The sequence below is a fragment of the Rhinolophus sinicus genome, chromosome 16, assembly GCF_057876585.1.
Source record: "Rhinolophus sinicus isolate RSI-liver-muscle chromosome 16, RSI-T2T, whole genome shotgun sequence".
NCBI lineage: Eukaryota > Metazoa > Chordata > Mammalia > Chiroptera > Rhinolophidae > Rhinolophus > Rhinolophus sinicus.
In genome coordinates, this window is record NC_142516.1 from 55,218,965 (window position 1) to 55,240,071 (window position 21,107).

At 36.8% G+C, this 21,107-nt stretch overlaps 1 protein-coding gene across 41 annotated transcripts in view; it reads right to left on the minus strand.

Annotated features, from left to right (window-relative positions):
- Nucleotides 1-21,107, minus strand: part of PTPRD (protein tyrosine phosphatase receptor type D) — a 2,065,421-nt gene that overhangs the window by 511,847 nt on the left and 1,532,467 nt on the right. Inside the window, exon 11 of one of the 41 annotated variants that reach the window (XM_074330405.2) lies at nucleotides 5,479-5,579. The exons of the other annotated variants lie outside the window; for them this stretch is intronic. The gene's annotated coding sequence lies outside the window, so the exon portion shown is untranslated. The remainder of the gene's footprint in view (nucleotides 1-5,478; nucleotides 5,580-21,107) is intronic. 41 annotated transcript variants of the gene reach the window in all.

Here is a 21,107-nt window from a genome sequence, read left to right on the forward strand (position 1 = left end):
GACTAACATCTGCAAGAAAATGAAATGAAACACAAAAGTCCAGCTGTTTTGTCCATAAGCCAAACACATTGATATCTGGGGACATCTGGAGGGTTGATTGAACTTTTTGATTTTCATACAGATGTTCAGTGTTATATAGACACAGCCATAACTACACATGGAAAGCTATGCATAATGGTATTTCACTGTGTAATTGCCACAGGGAACCTTTCTATAATGCTAATGTGTGTGGACAGAATGAAGACTCACCCTATTGGCTTACACTGTTATAGCAATTATATTTTATAGCATATGGTTATTGTGTTCCAGGACATATATTTTGGCCCAGATAACCATGCCATGATGTAGATGTCATGGATTTTGAAATTAGTTACTTTATAGCCCTTTTCTTTTTAAGTTCTAATTGGTTAGATTCAAGCAGGATGAGTGGGGTTATTTGCTGAATTGTCCATGCTTTCCTAAATAACTAAAAAAAAAAAAAAAAAAAAAGTTTAAAACTTGTTTAAAAATGATTCAAATAATTCAACTTTTAAAATGATGTCACATTCTAACTAAAGACAGTCCCAGGGCTCAATTTACTCTGCAATCAGCATACCCTCCTGTTTGACTGTTGTATGAAGCAGCTGCATTATCTGCATTTTGCTAAGTAAACAAACTCTGTACCGTGCAATAGTGTTTGCTGTTTGCTAATGTGCTAGTGGTTAGAAACTGCTTAAAAACTCTAATTATACATTTTCATATAATGCAGAGGCAGGGTGGGAGTGTGCTTCATTACTTGACAATATGCACACACAAACTACACTTATACACTTTCTCCCATGCATAGTAGTTACTCAATCAATGCTTTGTGAGTGCCTGAAAAATATACCAAGGCTTAACTGATTACTTACTGTGCACCGGACACTAGGTTAAACATTTAAAGTGCATAATATTACTTAATCCTCCTCTGAGGTATCTTTATTATCCTCAGTTTACATACTTGTATGAGTTAAATGAGGTGCAGGGATGTTCAGTCCATGACTCACCCAAGGTCCTATCAATGTAGTACATGGCAGAAGTGGCTTTTGAACCCAGGTTTGTCTGGCCCATGTGACCCATGCTGTTAACAGCATTAGACTCTGATGCCTCTTTTTAAAGTGAGTATTGGATGGCAGAAACCTAGCTTTGTGAGGCCCCCACGACTGGTTTAAGACCACTGTGCACAGACATGCACAGATCATTTTATGCCTATTGCATTAAAAAACATTTTGGCAGAGAGGTGCTGGTGTTGCACATAGATGGAAGAAATACACACTTGTTACACCAACCCCACTTGCGCGCATTCAAAATGATTCATTTAGTGGGTTAGCAAAGGTTGTTTTAAACCAAATGACACCTGTAAAGGGAAGTTATGTCACTGTTCTTTCCTCTTAAATCTGAACTTCTTACTTACTGGCCTGGTCTGTTGCAAACATTGATATGTCATAAAAAATACATTGCCTTATAAATCACGTCTCTCCTGTAGGAGATTACAACATTTTTTATAGCCCAGCTGACCCTCTTGAAGCTTTGTTTCTTTAGACCCTATTCCAGTTACAAAGAGATGAGAGTTTTTACTTCAAAGGAGGCTATTATGAAATCTACAATTGCAAAACACAAAAACTACCCCTGTAAGACTTTTTAACGGTTGATGCCTCACGCATGTTTGCAATAGCCATTTAGAAATTCACAATACACATTAAAAAATCCATTTTTTAAATCATTTTCCCAGTGGAAATTTCAACAATGTATGCAAACACATTGGAAAAATAATGCATCAGTCCCTTGACCTCAAGTCTTATCTTTTCTCTCTGGAACTGACAGGAAGAGCCATCTCAATTCCTAGAAAACCACAGGTTTTAGTGTACTGAACATGTAACAAATTAAGAAATTCATTATGCATACCCCCACAGACACTGACTATAAGCCAAATGGTTGCATTTTTCAAGGTAAAAATTTTAAAGGAAGAGTAATTGTGCTCCTCACTATTTAATAGAATAATCAAGTAGCATTAGTTGAGTTGTTTTTGCTTTCTTTAAGAAGACTGCTCATCAAACACCACATGAAAGACTATGTTTACCCACCAACATAATAGCACCTTTCATTTACATGGCCATGTATTGCCTCCACAGTACTTTTTACATTTATGATATAATTGGGCAAACTCATTTGAACACTTGAAATTATGCCCCCAATACAGTTCTATAACTATTTTCTGAACACTTAATTCAAGGTAGATATTCTTTCCTGGCACTGCTGTTACAAAAGAGATAACATAAAATAATACCATTCTAGTTGCAAAGAAAATTCAAACAAAGAAACAAAAAAGAGAACAGTATCTTGTCTCACCCACTGTGAAACGACAGTGAAATTTACAAGAGGCGCTTTCGTGAAAGGGTTTTTCCCAATGGCACCAGACTATAATCTAACAGTCCTTTCTTGTAAGATTAAGTGCTTTACATTTGTTGAGGTTTTCTGTTTTTGTTTGTTTGTTTGTTTGTTTTGTATGGCTGCTTCTAATTATGGTGCCTCACCTTAGATATAAAGTATCCAATGGTATGTGTGAAGGAGCCTGTACTGGAATCCTCCGTGAGTGAGAAGCACAATCAGGGAATACCATGGTGGATGCAAAACAGCGTAGCAGAGTGAAGAGAACACCGACTTTGAAGTCAAAACGCCTTTGAGTAAAACCCAGGCTATTACTAACATGAAAGCTTTGAATGGCTCTTGTCACATCTCTGAGCCTTAGTTTTCTTATCTCTACAATGGTGGTGATAATATCCTTTTTCTCACAGGATCATTGTGAATATCAGTTATCATATTGAATGTGAACATTTAGTTTTTAAATGTGAACATTTAGATATTAAATAATAAGTAGATTCATTGCCAAAGTATTATTAGACCTGTGTCCTTGCTATTGTAATGTTCTAGGCAGAAACCCAAGAGGGTGTTTGTCCAAGGGATGTATTTTAGTGGAACGAAGAAGAGAAAAGAGCTTTAGTCCAGATGGCATCCTGAATTGTGGCTTGTGCATCTAGATGATGATGATGATAAGTCAATAAATGAGAAATAGAGGGAGACGATGGAGAGAGTGAGAAAGATAGTGGGGGGGGAGGTGTAGGGAGATTGCATTGCATGATGCATTCATCTTGTTCAACTCTGAATCTCCTGTTCCTAAGACAGTCCCTGACACATAGTAGGCAATGTAATAGATACAAGTTGAATTAATAAATAAATCAATGAGCAAATTACACATTAAAATAGGTCATCCAGTCTAATTCAATGCCCAGACTTGAATTGGATGAATGATAAAACTAAATATATTCTAGAGAATATTCTTTCAGAAATACATAAATATCTATCTTGGCATTTACACCCTTTATTAAGGGCAGCAACAAAAGCCTTGCATAGCATTTCAAATGAAATCGATTGAGAATGAAACCCACAAAAAGGTAACATTACTTAGATCAGAAAACTGTTCCTTTTCCAGGTTTAATATGCTAGGGAGTTAGAGATCTTACTTTTTTTTTTTTTTTTTTTTTTCATTTCACATCCCTATTTGGCTCTACACAAGTATAAGAGTCTACCATTGGACTCTGGTAGAGATCTTTTCAACTTTCTCAAGTTCATAGCACTTGCCTTCCCTTCTACTTGGAGACTTACAAATGACATAGAGCCATCTCTAAGAAGAATTCATCTCTTGGGTCAGGGCCAAATCGCCGTGGCAATGTGGTTAAAAACAAAAATGGTGTCTTAAACAAAGGATGGCTTAGACCTTTGCTTGGAAAGACCTTCATTTCCATGTACTTCTTAGGTGGCTATTCCTAGATGCCCTTAAACATCTCTATTCCTGGAGTGCTCTCCATTCCCATTTTGTGCTACATTTGACTTTTATTTTAAGAGAATCCTGCCTACCATACCACTGTAGGCAAGAAGATACTCTATCTGCTATTTAAATAGCACAGCCGTTTTTCCAGGAACATTGGGCTCTAGGAGGCAAGGCGCTATTATAATTGCCTATTTTCATTTGTTATTTCATTGCAAAAGCCATGAAATGTGGTAGCAAGGAGGCCACCTTCGACAGCTGCCTGTCTCAACGAGGAAATGAGAAAAAGAGGGCTCTTAAAGCAGAGGTCAGGTTCAACAGGTTTTTAAGATTACCGATGGGGTGAAGTTTATCATTTTAAAGTGTAACATATATATAGGTTTTTGTTTTTTTTAAGTGAAATGTATTACTTTAACATAAGGATCAAGGTCTGTGGGAAATCAGTTAGCCCTTGCATTTGGACAGATAGGGTTCTGTACACCTCTCTCAGAACCTCTGTGCTTTGAATCAATGTAATATTTTCTTTTTAAGTAAGCATTCGTTCCCGCACAAGCAGAAGTGAAATCTTTAAAAGACAATGCTAATACACAGAAGAGCTATTTGTTAAATGCATGAATGAGCAGCACATGACTCAGAAGTAGCAAGGTATGACTGTGGTAAACAACTATTTCTTCTTAGTAGGAAAGCCACATGATGGCCTGAATTCTGCCCTCTGCTATTTACATGTAGCAACAGAAGCAGGACACACTCACACACCTGACAGGGCAAGTAATGTGGGAATGGTGCCTTTGAGCCGGAGTGAGGCCCTGAAAACATTTATTAGTAATGGCCAGAGTTCTGGAAACCACTTGAAATGCATGTCACTCTGTGACAGCTTAACATCACCTTGGGACCCAACAGTCTTGGCAGTTGGGCAGACTTAGGCCATCTAAACAAAAGTCTATGTCTCTTGTCGATTTAGTTTTATCCCTGCTCTTCTGAGTGGAATAATATGCTTGTGATTATCTCCCCTCTTCACGTGCCCTGCGAGCTCTTAGTTTCTTCTTCCTCATCACATACTCTCCCCGTTTCTTTTCCTTACTTCCTGTTTTTCGTTTCTCAGTGTATGGGGCTTGAGGAATGGACGAGCAGGGATAGAATTCCACAAGGGGTGTCACCTCCTCCTCTGCCATCTCCAGCCCTGAGGGGGAGTCAGTGTGACTTGCTCTCCATCCAGGTGGTGTTTCTCAGCTTAGGATGGGAACTTGGTTCAGACAGAGTTCTGCACACAGTTCTGGCAAAATAATTCCTGGGTTCTGGCAAAATATTTCTCTAGCAGAGAGAAAGCAATTTGTGCAAATGGATAGTGGAGGCAGGGTGGGAAGAAATAGGCCCCATTTTCATCACCACAAACTCTGAACCAGGGGGTTAGCACCAGTGGAGAACCCAGAGAAATGCTTGCCTAATTTATTGTTCCATTCCACAAACACTTGCCAAGACTCTGTGTTAGGCACTGGGGAAATAAAAATGCAAACCCTTCAGAATTTCTCTTATCATAATAAATTGCAATGATACAATGATTTTGTGTGTGTGTGGCAAGGTTCTTTAGGAACTCAGAAAAGGAACCTGAGGTTGAGAGGGGAGGATAACCTTACCAGGTAGTAGACGTGCAAAGCCCAGTAAAATGAAAGGCCACAGAGGATTCAATAAGTGAAGGAGGAGTGTATGATGAGGCACAGGCACAAGGTCCAAAGAACTGAAACAAGATGAGGACAATAAAGTGAAAAAGAAATTAATATGTCATTGGTAATCTTTAGGTCCATTTCAGTGTCATAGCGGAAGCCAACTACAGAGAGGCAGGCGGGAGATGATAAAGAGACTAGGTGGAGAGATTAGCATGGGATGAATTAGCATTATATTGGACTACAGTCCCCTTTCATTAATTAACAGGAGACAGAAGGAGATAAAAATCTGCACTGCCACCTGCAAAATCTGCAAGGAGAGTAGAGCAGGAAGCTGAGTGTGTGTGGGGAGAAAAAAAAAAAAAAGGCTGGTGGTGAAAGAGAAAGTGAAACGACCAAGAAAAGACCATAATGCTCAACATTACTAGCAATCAGGGACATGCCATTCCACCCCCAGAAAACTGGCAAAAAATGATAAACCGGAAGTGAACAAATGTAAATCTAATAATTCCAAGTGTTGACAACGTGTGGGGTAGTGGGAGTGCTGTGCTACACATGCTTGGTGAGCAAGGTGGAGCTCTGCAGTCAGGTGAAGGTGTGCATGCTCCGGAGGTTACACTGCCAGGTATGCACCACTCATAAGCACAAGGAGGACAGAACCTAAGTGGCCATCAACAAAACACAGATTTTAAAATGGGTTATATTCAGTGTACCATTATCCAGACATGAAAGTGAACAAAGTATCCATGTTTAAAATAGAAACACATTTGTAGCATAATATTAAGAGAAGAAAAGCAAGTTCGTAACATGATATGTAGAGTAAGATACAACTGATGTAAAATTCAAAACACACAGAACACTTTTATATATCATTAATGGATACATCTATTTATGTGGAATAAGTCAAATCAATAGAAAGAAAAGATACATGGCTCAAACTTATTGTACCTTGTATCCCTAACATTACATTTTGTAAACTAATTCAGGACATATGCAGACAATGGACTACCACACACCAACAAGAATAAATGATCTACAGCTACATGCAATTGAATGGAGGGATCTCACAAATTTCATTTCTCATCCAAGAGGTTGAGCAAATGAAACCGGATGCCAAAGAGTAAATACTGCATGCTTTATATAAAAACAGAAACAAAACCAAAAAAGCAAAGCCAATGTATCTTGGTAGGAGCATAGATTATATAGGATGATAGATTTCCCTTGTGATAGTTGAAGGGGAGCGTCTAGAGACTGTAGAAGGTACAGAGTGGGTCTTCTGTGGTGCTGGTGAAATGTCTTCTTTCTTGATCCATGTTCTGGTTTTACAGGTGATTTTACAGGTGATTATTTTTAGATAAAAAAAAATCATTGAACTGTCTACTTACTAAATGCTTACTTTTCTGAATGCATGTTATACTGTAATAACGTGGAAAAGGCTATACGATGCAGCAAAAAACTCTGAGGATAATATTGCAAATTAACATTTATTGACTCTGGGTTGATGGATTCATAGGTGTGTTTATGATATTTCCTGTCCCTTGCTGTTTATTTGTAGTATTTCATTATGGCAAAAAAAGAAGAAAGAACGAAAAAAGAAAACACAGGAGCCAATTAAATTAAGAAGAACATGTAGGAAATGGCACCAGTTAGCTCTGGTAGACAACCAGACATCCAAAGCCTGAAATCACAGCACATCTGCTGAAACAAAACCAAAGCGTAAACAGTCTCCTCATGTTAGCTCAGGGCTCTCCTCTTGCATGTATGTTGTCACAAGCTTTACATTTTCATTTTTTTGTGTGTTGGAAATAGATTTGTTTTCTACTTCTAAGTTTAGTGCAGTGCCATTACTCTATGTCATTAACTATATTTATCACAAAGGAAAGAACTTTGCAACCCACCTAGTAGCTGTCGATATTTTAAAACCTAGGGTGGTAGGTAGATGAAAGAATGGCGATGCTTCCCTCTCAGCTTTTCAGCCTTTCCCAGACAAGAGAGACTGGACCACACTAAGCCTCAGTGAGATATTATTTTCTAAGTGGCACCAGGATAACACCAAAGCTCTTCATTGAGCATCTGGCATTCTCCCTCCCTTTGGTCCTCAACATAAAAGCCCAAGTCAAGTTCAGCACTATTGATGGGTTATACGCACTCACTTTCTCTGTCTATATGAAAAGCAGGCAGTTTGTTTGGTACAGTCAGTATTAGTGTGCTTGATTTTAAACATACCAACTATTTGAAAACTCTTTGGATAACGAAACCTTCAAACAGTGTGGGAGGTGTTTCTGCAAAGTCCAACTGTACACCAGTCACTCTGAGGAAACAAAATGGAGAGAATAACGCCCTTTGCAGCACACCGCGCGCCCTGTATCTGTGCGGTTCCTTGCGCTGCGGCCCTCAGGTTAATGCTTAGATGATCCCGAGGTGTTTAATCCGCATCTCTTCAGCACATCACACTTGATTGCAGAATTTAAAGAAGACAACAAAGAATACTGTGAAATGTGAGTCTCCCCTGGATTTTAGCTTATTGTGTAAAGATGGATGGGGAAAAAGCCTTCTAGACTTAACTCTTATGTATCTTGGAACTAAAGCAAGCAGAAAATGACGTTTTGCGTCGAAGCTGAGCTTTTTCGTCAGAGAGAAGTTGAGCAGTCCTGCAGCACTTGTTAATTCCAAGGTTCAGCATGGTCCTGAGAGCCTGTTAATATCTGCTGCCCCCTGTAGTTTGCTCTTGTAAAGATTCTTTAAAAAAAAAAAAAAAAAAAATCAAGAATGCTATTTAAAACCCCAGTTGCTCTTCTAAATCCTAAGCTGGTGGAATGTGATTCCATATCTGGTTTCAGTTTAACTCCACGCATCAGAGTGATGGCATGGGGTGAGGCAGGGGAATACTTCCATGAGCAGTTGTGATTTCATTTAAGAGAATGAAGTGGGGGAAACAATCGCCTTTTAAACACGTAGATTGTATTATATGTAGAAAGCTACTCAAATAAATATGATTTTCTTTAAAAAGGCAAAGGAAGCATCCGTTTATTAAACTACTTTCTCAATTTCCTGTTGCCTTCAGAACTGGTTGTGGGACACGATTTCCTTTGTCTCCAAGCACAATAGCATCTAATGACATTACGTTTAAAATAATACAGTAGAAAAGTACGGACTTGTGGTTTGTTCATTTGCTGAAGCTAATATAGATGGCAGAAATTTTACCCAAGCTTAAAAATAGCACATGGACCACTAGAAATTTAACACCAGCTCAGTGATGAATGAAATTTCATTATAAAGAATCACAATCTAATATCTAACTTTAGCACACAAAAAAAATAAAAAAAAATTAGAACTAGTTATCATCGTGCACAAAGGATAGGGAAAAAAGGTAATAAAACTGTTTAGTTTAGCAATAATAGATTAAGGAAGAGGAGCAGATGATCCTAAGATAATATCATCCCATAGTCTGTGTGACTTGAATAACTTTAGGTTTTAATTTCATGATTCAATTGGCCTGTGTATATGTAGCTCCCAGAAAGATTATGGGAGGTTGTGATTAATTTGTACAGTGCTAAATCTTCCTCCAGGCACACAAAGCATCTCCTTCAGTTCTTTAGAATCTATATTATAGATTCATATTTTTTCCATCACAAATAGATCAGGAAATTAATATAGTCGACCCTTGAACAACATGGGGTTAGGGGAGCCGACTCCCTCCCTGTGTAGATGAAAATCCATATTTCATTTTCACTCCCCCAAAACTTAACTACTAATAACCTACTGTTGACCAGAAGCCTTACTGATAATATAGTGAATGAACACATGTTTTGTATGTTGTATGTATTATATATTGTACTCTTACAATAAAGTAAGCTAAAGAAAAGAAAATGTAATTAAGAAAATCATAAACAAGAGAAAATACATTTATAGCATTGTATGCATTTATCGAAAAATATCTGCATATAAGTGGACCTGCACAGTTCAAATCTGTGTCAAAGGGTCAACTCTAATTCCAATCAAATTAGTAAAAACAAAGGTATAGCTATGTTTGTTTTGAGAGCAAAACAGGTTTGTTCCAATTTCATGCAGTTAATTAAACAATGACACTTTCTAAAAAGATAAAAACAAAATTAAGAAAAAAAGGATTTTAAATGGGAGAACCTTTCATATATATATATAAAATCCTGTTAAAGGCATGATGATAACATCATATTTGCTGATGGTCATTTTTATTATGAAAGAATTTAATTGTGAAACTGACAGTATAATCATATTATTTCATTTTGTTGAGGTAGAAACAGAGATCAAAATCCACCAATCAAGAAATAGTTGTTAAATGTTTTGGACTCCCTTGCTGTGGAAAACAAGGAAGCATAAGACCTGGGTACTCTCCTCAAGGTGCATGAAGACTGACTAACTGGTAAATGAGTTAAAAGCCGATAAGCATGTTAGAAGTTTACAAAAGAGAGGTATGCTTTTCTTAGGATGTTCGTGAAAGCATGGTCTAAGCTGGGCTGGGATTTAAACAGGAAGAAAACATTCAGACTGAAGGGATCGAAAAGGACTCCTGGGATTTGAAACATGACGTAGAACTCTGAGGAGAGCTGCCATATATCAATGGTGTCTGCTCCAAAAGCAGACATAGAAGACTTACAAGAGATTTTGGACCTGGCATTAGAGATTTCTGATATTCCCAAAGGGGTCCTTGATCAAGAGCTACTCTACACCAGTAAAACAACACAGATAGAAAGCTTTCAGTGAGGCACAACTCAAGGTGGACCTAAAACTCAATATCTGGCTGACCAGTGCTTTCATAGGACCCAACGCAAGGGCCTGGTCAAGAAGGTAAGACTCTCCTCTGGTTGAGATTTTGGCAACCTGAGAGGGTGGGCATTTACACTGCTGGAGAGAGTGCTGAATTGGAAGAGCAAATATTTGATTCTAGCCCTGTCACTTTCTTGTGTGTGAAGTTCAAGCGTGGTCCCAAATTCTCTGGTCCTCAAATCCTTTATTTACCATGTGGGGATTAGTAACAGCCCTTCTATCTATATCATGCAACCATGGTAAAAAGCAAATGAGAAAATGTAGGGAAACGACTCTGTAAACTGTAAAATACCATATAAGGGGTGATTATGTTCAAGCTTGCAGCCAACATCCCACATCCATGACACTTCATCTCTGGTTCACTGGCCAAATCATGGCCACCAAAAGCCTTCATCCACTCTTCTCATTAAACCACCTCCATTGCTCACTTCCTTCCACTAGACCCACTCTTTGCAGGACGCTCTCTCCCTACCCATTGTCAGTCTTCTCATGCCTTCAACCCGTAGGCAGCATTTAAACCACATTATCCATTTTAACTCATGTTCTCTCTTATATAAAAGGTTCGTCCTCTCAGTTGCATTATAAACTTCTTAAGTAAAGGGGGCTTGTTTTTTCCCAATAAAACGACACTAGAGCTCTCCTGTACTTGGAAGCTAAGAGTTAGGGATAGAGGGAAGTTGAAGGACACTAAGGATTCAGGGAGAGTGTCAGAGGAAAACCTAAGTACAGACTGACTCTGTCACAGGTATCCTGGCAGTTTTAGCCCTTTTCTTGACACTTATTGGAATTATTTTTTTTAATGATTTTTATTAAATTATTAACTATTTAAAATGAAGATGGCAAGTTAGATCTCCATTACACACGGACTGAGGTGAATAACTGGAAAATAACTCAGTTACTAGACACAATGCATTACACTGTACACATATAAAATGGCATTCAAAAAACTAAGTAAAAAACATAGGTTGGGTGAAATTTGTATTTTCTGCAGCATGTAAACTAATTGAATATCTAATCCATATAACCTGGGCAAGGATAAACTCGTGATGCAGTTTTGTTTCGATTCTCAGAAACAACCAGCTTACTTTTTTCACCACTGATGACATATATTATTCAATTATTGATAACCTTGGCATAATGATACAAAATGCAGAAAATTATAATATTAGATGGACAAATAATCTGTGAAAGCCCTTATTAAGTAGGGAAATACAGTGCTGGATTTTACTATTTAACAAGATGCATTTGTTTTATATATGAGAAGGCTACTTTTCATGTTTCAATCAACTCAATGAAGAAAGCAAAATATAACTAAGAAAGAAAATTGGCAGTAATGTAATACAAACAGAGTATTTAATTTCACTTCGTGAAATGTCATTGTTTTGGATTATCTGCATCAGTGACTCACCTGTCAAATGCCTCCCTCAATAAACTCCTGTGTCAAATCATTTTTTCACCCCTCTGTTTGCCTTCCAGTACAGGGTGAACGGAGAACTGGGTAAAATAAAAAGACTACTTATCTGCTGAGTGTGGCTTATAAAGTCATCTGTCATATGCTTGGAAGAGCCCACAATTATTCTGAACCTGGGTCCCTCGAGTGGTCTTTCTCTTTAAATTTAGAACACTTTAAAAATAAGGTAATATGCCCTACTGAAAGAAAGCAAGTTAAACATAACGGATTCTGTGTTTCTGTGATTTAAAAATTGACTGTGCTCTCAAATTTTAACTCAAGCAGCTGCACAATTCAAGAAAATGGGATTGGGCTTCTGCAGTTTTGTTGTTGAAATAAAGATCAGCACATCCTCACCTCTGAGTGTGGAGAGAGAGCAACTGCAGCTGATACTTGGATGGTGGCTTTTAGGTTTCAAAGCAGAAATTTGAAAAAGTGCTGGAAAAGTGCTTGCAAAACAGATTGTTTCCATTTTTGTTCTACCCACCCTGCAAGTGGTGGTGGTTTCATGGCCAGAAGCAGTTGTGGGAAGGTTGTTGAGGGTAGTTTAAAAGAAACAGCCTGTGTTTAGACTGGAGTAGCTGCTTGGAACCCACAAAAGTGAGCATTTCTCCTTTCACTAGCATTTGCGATGTGTCACCATGGGGACTGCTAAATTTCACCCAGATGCTAGTGTGTGCATGTTGTAGGTGTCCTTGTGGGTGAGGGATTGGCAGTTAGCATGGTGTCATAGACAGTAAAATGGGAAAAGTTCATTCTGTTATGTCTAGACATTTAAAGAGCGATAAGTGTTTGTTAAAGGTTTTAGAATGGGAGCAAACAAAGGATTTGGAAACATGAAACTTCGTGAAAAAAAAAAAAATCCAAATTATTCCAAACGTGCTTGGGGGCTTCTTTCTTTTTGAGTGCATTTTTATTACTTTTTGAAATGTACTATGATCGTTGGTGAATGTAGATCTGTATCAAAACATTTCTGAGAGTGGCCATGTCCTATTCTACTCACCGATTGTTGGGTATCTCCAATGCAATGAGTGGACTTATGTGACAATACTACAGAAGTCATGTGTTAAGCATGTTACTAGAGTAATTAGGTTCAAGGGTATGATTATGGGGAATGACCATCATTAGAAGCTAATAAAAAAGTAGCTCTTCTAATGTATTCTTAAAGGTGGCAACAGATTATGGTACTGTTAAAATGTGCACAAGAATAGTTGTTGGCTCTTAAAGAATATGGCAGCAAAAGAACATTTCAGACTTTGTTTAGAATTTTCAAGATTCTTAATTGCCCATTGGGGAATGGTGTAATAATAATTATAAAAGCATAATCATAAACCTGATGAACAAAACCACACATTTCATGTTGTAAACTGAGTGGTTCATTTACTGTTTATTTTGAGTTACACTGTTATTAATGTTGGAACAATCAACCTTCGGGTTGGGTCACTGTTTGGCCAGAGTTTGACACTGAATGGTGATGCTCACCCAATGTCCAGTTGCGATGGTGCTAATGTATTTAAATAGGTTGGGGTGGCAATGACACTGTGGTCAGAATAACATAAAATAAGCGCTGTACGGCTGTTCTGTGGAGATTTCAAAATGCAGAGAAAAGACAGTCATGTTTGTAAGTGATGAGCCAAATGACAGGTATAGGGAAGTGACAATGAACAGAGTGTGTGACAATATCAGCAGGTGTTATCAGATTGGAAAGGGGGATAGAGAAAAGGAGGAGAAACCGGACAACATCAGGAAGCATGCAAATGGGGAATTAGAACAGATATCGGAAGGGCCCAAAATCAAGAGGAGCAGGAAGTTTTCCGTGATCTGGATGGCTGTGCTGGAACTCAGTAGGTCTGTATATTTCCTAGTAGGCAGCCGCGTATACCATGACGCAAAGCCAACATTTGTATTTTCTGAATCCGCCTGATTGTCTCTAGTAGATGAAAACTTGAGCTCAGATAGACACCTAAACTCGCTGGGAAAAATCTCATAAAAGGCAGAAGTATGTTGACAGCAAAGTCCCCTTTCCTCAGTGGTGACGGTGGACAGGACACTACTCATAAATAGTAATAATTCTGGTTACAAACAGTGGTACATTTGTAGGGCAGCATTAATGTCGCACATTTGCTCTGCATCTATTGCTTCACAGTAGCAGCACAGGGTAAGTGTGGCAACGATTCTCGTCTTCATTTTACAAATGAAAAATAAATACAAAATGCTGCATGGAATTTAAGCAACACGTTCAAGCGCCCAGCAGTCAAATACTGTAGTGGAACTTAGGGGTACTGATTCCCAACATCTTGCTCTTGTCCTTACTGTTCTGGCCCTTTCTAATCAACGGGCCACATGGGTATCACTGACATCAGAAAATAAATTACCTTAATTTACCTTAAAACTGTTTTGTAACTGGGTGCTAGTATTCCCTATTTCAGATCAGCACATTCTCATTTGAGATCTCCTTGCTCTTCTCAGTCTGACTTTATACTTCTCTTTTGTTTTCTACCAAAAGCATAGTCATACTGCTGATTTGCATGTGGGTCATGGATAAGGAAATTTTTTCCTGAAATTGGAGTCAGAGGCATGGGCATATGCATCAGCACTACTGCTCCATGTCACTAATTCTGAGTGAGTCTGTGAAATTCTCTGAATCTCAATTGTCTTACATGTAAAAGGAGAGATTCAGATTCAAGGCTTCTCTACACAATCACGCATACGAAGGCCTGACAATTAAGTTTGTGAACTTGTTGCAATGATGTTGCTAACCTTTTTTGATATCAGAGGGATTGTTCACTATGAATTTGTACCAACTGGACAAACAGTTAACCAAGTTTACTACTTGGAAGTGCTGAAAAGGCTGCGTGAAAAAGTTAGACGACCTGAAATTTTCACCAACAATTCATGGTTCTTGCATCACAACAATGCACCAGCTCACATGGAACTGTCTGTGAGGGAGTTTTTAACCAGTAAACAAGTAACTGTATTGGAACACCCTCCTAACTCACCTGATCTGCCCCCCAATGATCTTTGTTTACCTGAAGATACAGGAAATATTGAAAGGAAGATGTTTTGATGACATTCAGGACATCAAGGGTAATATGACGACAGCTCTGATGGCCATTCCAGAAAAAGAGTCCAAAATTGCTTTGAGGGGTGGACTAGGTGCTGGTATCGATGCATAGCTTCCCAAGAGGAGTACTTTGAAGGTGACCATAGTGATATTCAGCAATGAGGTATGTAGCACTTTTTCTAGGATGATTTCATGAACTTACTTGTCAGACCTCGTACATACTCCCCATTCAGTTGTTAATATATTATTACATATTACACATGATATATTTATTCACAGATTATATATTACTTTTAATATCATTTAATCTCCCACCTGAGATTTTAGGCATACGTTTGTTTGTGGCAGTGCCATGTGCTCGACTCCCTTGCTACTCAAAGTGTGGCTGGTAGACCAGCAGCATCGTTGTGCCCTGGGAGACCGTTAGAAATTCCGAGTGTCATGCTCCAACCCAGATCTATTAAACCATAGTCTGCATTTTTAACAAGATGCTTGGTGATCTGTATGTACTTTAAAGTTTAAGAAATATTGCCATAGATCATAAGCTTCTGGGAAGAGGGAGAAACAAGATTTGGTAAATATTTTAACGTTACCTATTAATGAATTATAGTAAGGAATTATCTTCTCTGGGCCTTAGCTCTTCTTATTGACAAAACTATTTGAAACTTTTATGATTCCCTACCTTAACAAGAATTTGTGAAATTTGATCACTGTTTAAAAGGCTGTTCTGTAAAGCAATATGCCACAAGAGAATTGGGTAAAGTTCATAGTAATACGCTTTGACTTAAATCTTTGTTTATGCTTCAGTTATTTATATATTTCTATCCCTTCAGTTTACAAAAAAAAATGATTCGAGGCAGTTTATAGCAGTGACATTTTAACACAACAATCCTAAACTTGTCCATTTATGTGTATAATGTGTTATGTTTCAATTATTTATTTTCCTCCAACTTTTTTACTTTGAAAAGTTTCAAGCCTACACAAAAATAGCAAGAACACTATAATGAACACTCATCTTCTCTTTAGCAATTGTGACTATTTTACCACGTTTGCTTTATCACGCTTTCCTTTTTTTGTGAGTTAGTTGTAGGCATCATATCATAACACTTCACCCTTAAATAATTCAGTATGTATCTCCTAAGAACTAGGGCATTCTTCCACATAACCAAAGTAAAGTTATAAAATTCAGAAAATTTAACATCGAATGACACAATTATGTAATTCATATCCACATTTAAATTTCCAGTTTTGTAGCTGCTTATTTCTCAATCTTGGATCCAATGCAAGGTCACGCATTATATTTACTTGGTCATATTAAATATTATTTGCAAAAAGTTACAAGTAGTCATGTATTACTGTGATCTTTTAACATTTTTCTGAAAGAATAAATGCACTTGTAGTGAAACTCCCATATTGATTGTACACATACAATACATCTTTTCATAAAGCTCAGGTAAAAACCAACTGAATTGAATTTTTTTTTCTGGTCTATAAACACACATATACTTTTCCACTAAAATGAGCATGTATGGACATTTTTGGTGTACATACACACTAAAATTGGCCGAGGATACAAACTTGAAACTTGGCAAGATTGTAAGAAAATAAGGCCACAGATAGAAGCAAGGCTCTTCAAGATTTAAACGACATGAAAGATTAGAATTATGAGTATAGTAAAATGAAACAGAACATTGTTTGTCTGTAAGATCATCCTTTACCAGTTATCTCCTCTGAATAAGTGGCCAAAGTCAAGATGAAATTAAAGGACTTAATGTAACATGCAAATCAATACAATGTTTATAATTCAAACAAATCAAGCACTTCCAAAGTAAAGGATTCTGTGGTGATTTTAATTTGGCCATGATTTGCATTCCTGTTCCTGTTTTCATAGATATGTATGAACTTGGCCTTTCCTTCAGCCTTCCTCCCATGGGTCTCTGGTTGCCCGCAGAAGTGCTATTCTTTCTGTGTACACTGTGGTCTTCCAGATACACTGTGTTTTATTTGAATGTGCAAAAACAATGGGGGACTAGGAGTACACCTCAGCGAATAAAGAATAAACCTACCCTTCTTTTTTCCTGGGCTGCCTAGATAATTTGCCTTGACACAGAATATTGTCCATACCCTGCAGGTGGCTTGCCCAATAAATGTATTCACAATGACCCTGAGGAAACAAATCAAATCTGTGTTGCTAATTTACACTACACATTATCAAATGCAAAAATAACTATTATTCTAGACCAGCTTCATTTGAAATGCAGATTTTCAGTTTTCCAAGTTTAATTTTAAGTGTGCAAGTGTAGGTTAATCTGTATAAATAAATCTGTATGTCTGAAGTTCAGAAAAACACATGGCAAACCTTTCTTAAAGATAACAAATGAAACACGAACATAATGAATTCTATGTTTTTAAGGACCTATATGCTGAGTTTGGAAATTTCCCTGACTAGATGATGATATTTCAACCTTGAAAATCCTGTTAAAAACAATATCTTTTATTTTCTCCTCACAATCATGGCTTATAAAAGTTTAAAAGTTTGAATAAGAGAATCACCATTTTTTTTTTATTTTTTTGGTGGGGAGAACTTGGAGGAAAGTAACTCTACCTTGTTGCACAATTATTTTGCAATTCCTATGAGTGAACTAAGAACAGCACACACTGAGAGAGATGGTGGCCTATCGTTTTCTAGCAGTATAACTTTGGGAAGTTACTTGGTCTTGATTTATCTCAGTTACCTCATTTGTAAAATGGGAATACATTATCTACCTTACAAGGTGATCAAAGAAGTAAATAAGATAATGCTATGAGATACCAACAGAAAATAAGTGACCAAGAAATGGCTAAAATTATTATTATTATTTATCATTATTACACTTTTTTACTCATATATTATGTTATAAGACATATTTTAAAATTAATCAAGACACCGTCAGCATCCTGACTGAATATGAACAATCTTTTTTTTTTTTAAAAAAGGGGACTTCTAGTACAGATCTTTAAAGAGTTAATAAATCATCTTCCCAAGAAACAACTATAAAACTTGACAAAAATGTTAAAAAAAAAAAATTGAGAGGCAATTATCCATGAAAAATGCTGAACTTGAGGTAAGAACAGCAGGAGTCTGCACTGTTCCTTACTTCCATTCCTTCCTTACATGCCTGGCATTCCTTCCATTCTATCTGCTTCCTCCCCCGCCCCTCACAGGTTGGTTAGAATGATAGTTCTCCTAAAGCATAGCTGTCTGTTAAAAGCAACAGAAGGAAGTGGAAGGGGTAGGGAGAAGGAGGAGAAGGTGAAAGAAAAGAGAGGAGGGAGAGAGAGGAGAGAACTTTGACACTTACCTCAAACCGTACACAAAAAACAACTCAAAATATACCACAGACCCAAATGTAAGAGCTACATTGTAATACTTCTAGAAGGAAACATAGGAGAAAAATCTTTGTGATCACAGATTAGATAAAGATATATTATATATGAGACCAAAAGCATGATCTATAAAAGAAAAGTCAATAACTTGAACTTTATCAAAATGCAAACTTTTTCTCTTCAAAGTGCCATTTAGAAAAATGAAAAAAAAAAAAAAGGACCATAGACTGGGAGAACTGCAGAAAATATTTGCAAATTATATTTCTGATAAAGAACCCATAGCTCAATAAGGAAAAGACAACTCAATTAAAAACTGAGCAAAAAGCTTGAATAGACATTCCATAAAGAAGGTATATGAGTAACCAATTAAAAATAAGATGTTCGATTTCATTAGTCATTAGCGATATGCAAATTAAAACTATAACGATATACTAATAAACAAGACAGACAATAACAAGTGTTGATGAGGATGTGGAGAAAGTGGAACTCTCTACATTACTGGTGGGAATGAAAAATAGCACAGTAACTTTGTAAAATATTTTGGCAGTTCTGGGAAAAAGTCAAATATAGATTTACCATGTGACCCAGGAATTTCATTCCTAGATGTCTACGTTAGAGAAATAAAAACATGTGTCCATATAAAAGTGTGTGTGCAAATGGTCATAGCAGCAGTATTCTTACTAGACGAAACTGGAAACAACCAAATGTCCACCAATTGGTGCACAGAGAAACAATATGTGGTATAGTCACAGATTAGAATCATATTCAGCAATAAAAAGGAACAAGCTATTGGTAAACTCTACAAGATGGATGAACCTCAGAAACACATGAAGTAAAAGAAGCCAGGCACTGATGTAAAGGACCACGTATATGATTCAATTTACATGAACTTTCAGAAAGGCCAAATCTGTAGAGACTGAAAACAGGAACTTTTGGAGTGATGGAAATAATCTAAAACTTGATTGTAGTTTTGATTGATAGATATAAAACTATACATTTACGAAACAACCTTGAATTGTATATTTTCAATGAATGGATTGTATGGTATGTAAACTATACCCACATAAGGCTATTAAAAAATGAAGTAAAATTTCTACTAAAACCAAGAAAAATCAATTCGTTTAGGAAGTGTGTAATTTCTTAAGAAATATATTCATTGTTTTGTTAAATTAAGTAAAACGAGAATTAAATGTGGAACTGAGTTTAAATCTGGGCTCAATACATTTCCATAGAAATATGATCAAGTTACTTAAAGCTCAGTTTCCTAATTTGTATAATTAGAGATGGTAATACATATATTCCCGTTTGAAATCATTGTTGTACAGATCAAATGAGATATGAAAGTGACTTGGAAGACATAAAACTCTACACAAATGTTAATTACAACGATGATGATGTCAGTTGTTAAAGAATCTATTTTAAACACTCTGCTTTGTTCTTTAGCTTAAAGTCTTTGTGGTCATATACCCTGCCATTTTGAGAAGCTCGGTAACATCACCTATGTAAGGCATTTTCCCCTTCTTCAAAATAAAACTACAGAAATTTCTTAAAAATAAGAAACAACTTTATGAACATGATTAGATCGTTCTACAGCACATGCAGTATAAACTTTACCAGGTACATGCTTGCAAGTAATTAGCAGAGGGATAAAAAGAAAAATACCATGTATTCCATAAATATTTGTGAGATAAAATGCGAGTGTTTCTTGCCTTTGGAGTCATTGCTATTCTTAGAATCCACCCTTGTAAGACATATTGCTGAAGGCATTTCTCTGCTGGATGTTCTCAAATACATCAAAGGTTAACAAAATAAATAAATAAAAAAGTATGTTACAACATCAATCAGTTTTTACCAAACCTTGAAAATCAAGCAAAGTGTATTATTTACACATGAGAGGTTCTATTCTGAGTCGGCATACATCTGGCATAGCTCATATTTTTCCTTAATTTAAAATAAGTGTTATAATGAGTGCCTTCCATCTAATTGCTCTATATTTGTAAGCTTCTGCCCCAAATTTAGGAGCATGTTTAGCAAGAAGGAGATTCTCATTAAGGCCTACTCTCCCAGCCCCATCCCCATCCTCTCTGTTTTGTTCCCCTGTTTCCCAAATGAAGACTGACTAGAAACAGTGAAGAAATCCATGTCACTGATGTTCTCCAGCTAAAGGTATGTATACTGGTGGCAGTGAAGTGAGGAGGCTGAAGTCAGAGGGGCATAGTGGTTTTGACCAGCTTTAGAGTTAGAGAGTTGGGTTGAATCCTGGCCCTTCTGAGTATTAGCTGTCCATTTATTCATTCATTCAATAGACATTCATTAAGTACCTAGTTCGTGTCAGCATTGTGCTAAGCTCTGTCAATGCAGTGGTAAGTAAAACAAATGTGATGCTATTCTCTAGTAGAGGCCAGTTCAGTTAGGGGGTAAGATATTAATTATATAATTGGATGAAAGAATATGGACTACAACTAATAGTAAGTGCTCGGAAGGAAAGGAACATGATTCATGCAGTGGCACACCTAGAGATTTGACATCTGGAGTGGATCATGTTTTATTGCCTCTCTTTTCTATATGACAAAATAATTTTCAAAAATATTGATGTACAATTATTAATAATTGCTATTTTAGTAAATATTCACTTTGGAAATAAACAGGAAACAATATATTTTAATTTTGAAGATGTTACTCAAAATAAGCAAAATGTTTTATGTGTGAACCAAAATTTGTGTTTTCTAAACAAAACTATGTCGCCATTTGTGTTGTTTGGCCATTTTAACTTTTAAACAGAAATAAAAACTTTAAGTGGTCATATAAGATTGTAGAACTGAACTAACTCAATTTTCTTTTTTAACAATTACTTGCTATCATTGTTTATTTAGCATTTACTGTTTAAACTCAGAAATACGTAGTACCATACGAGTT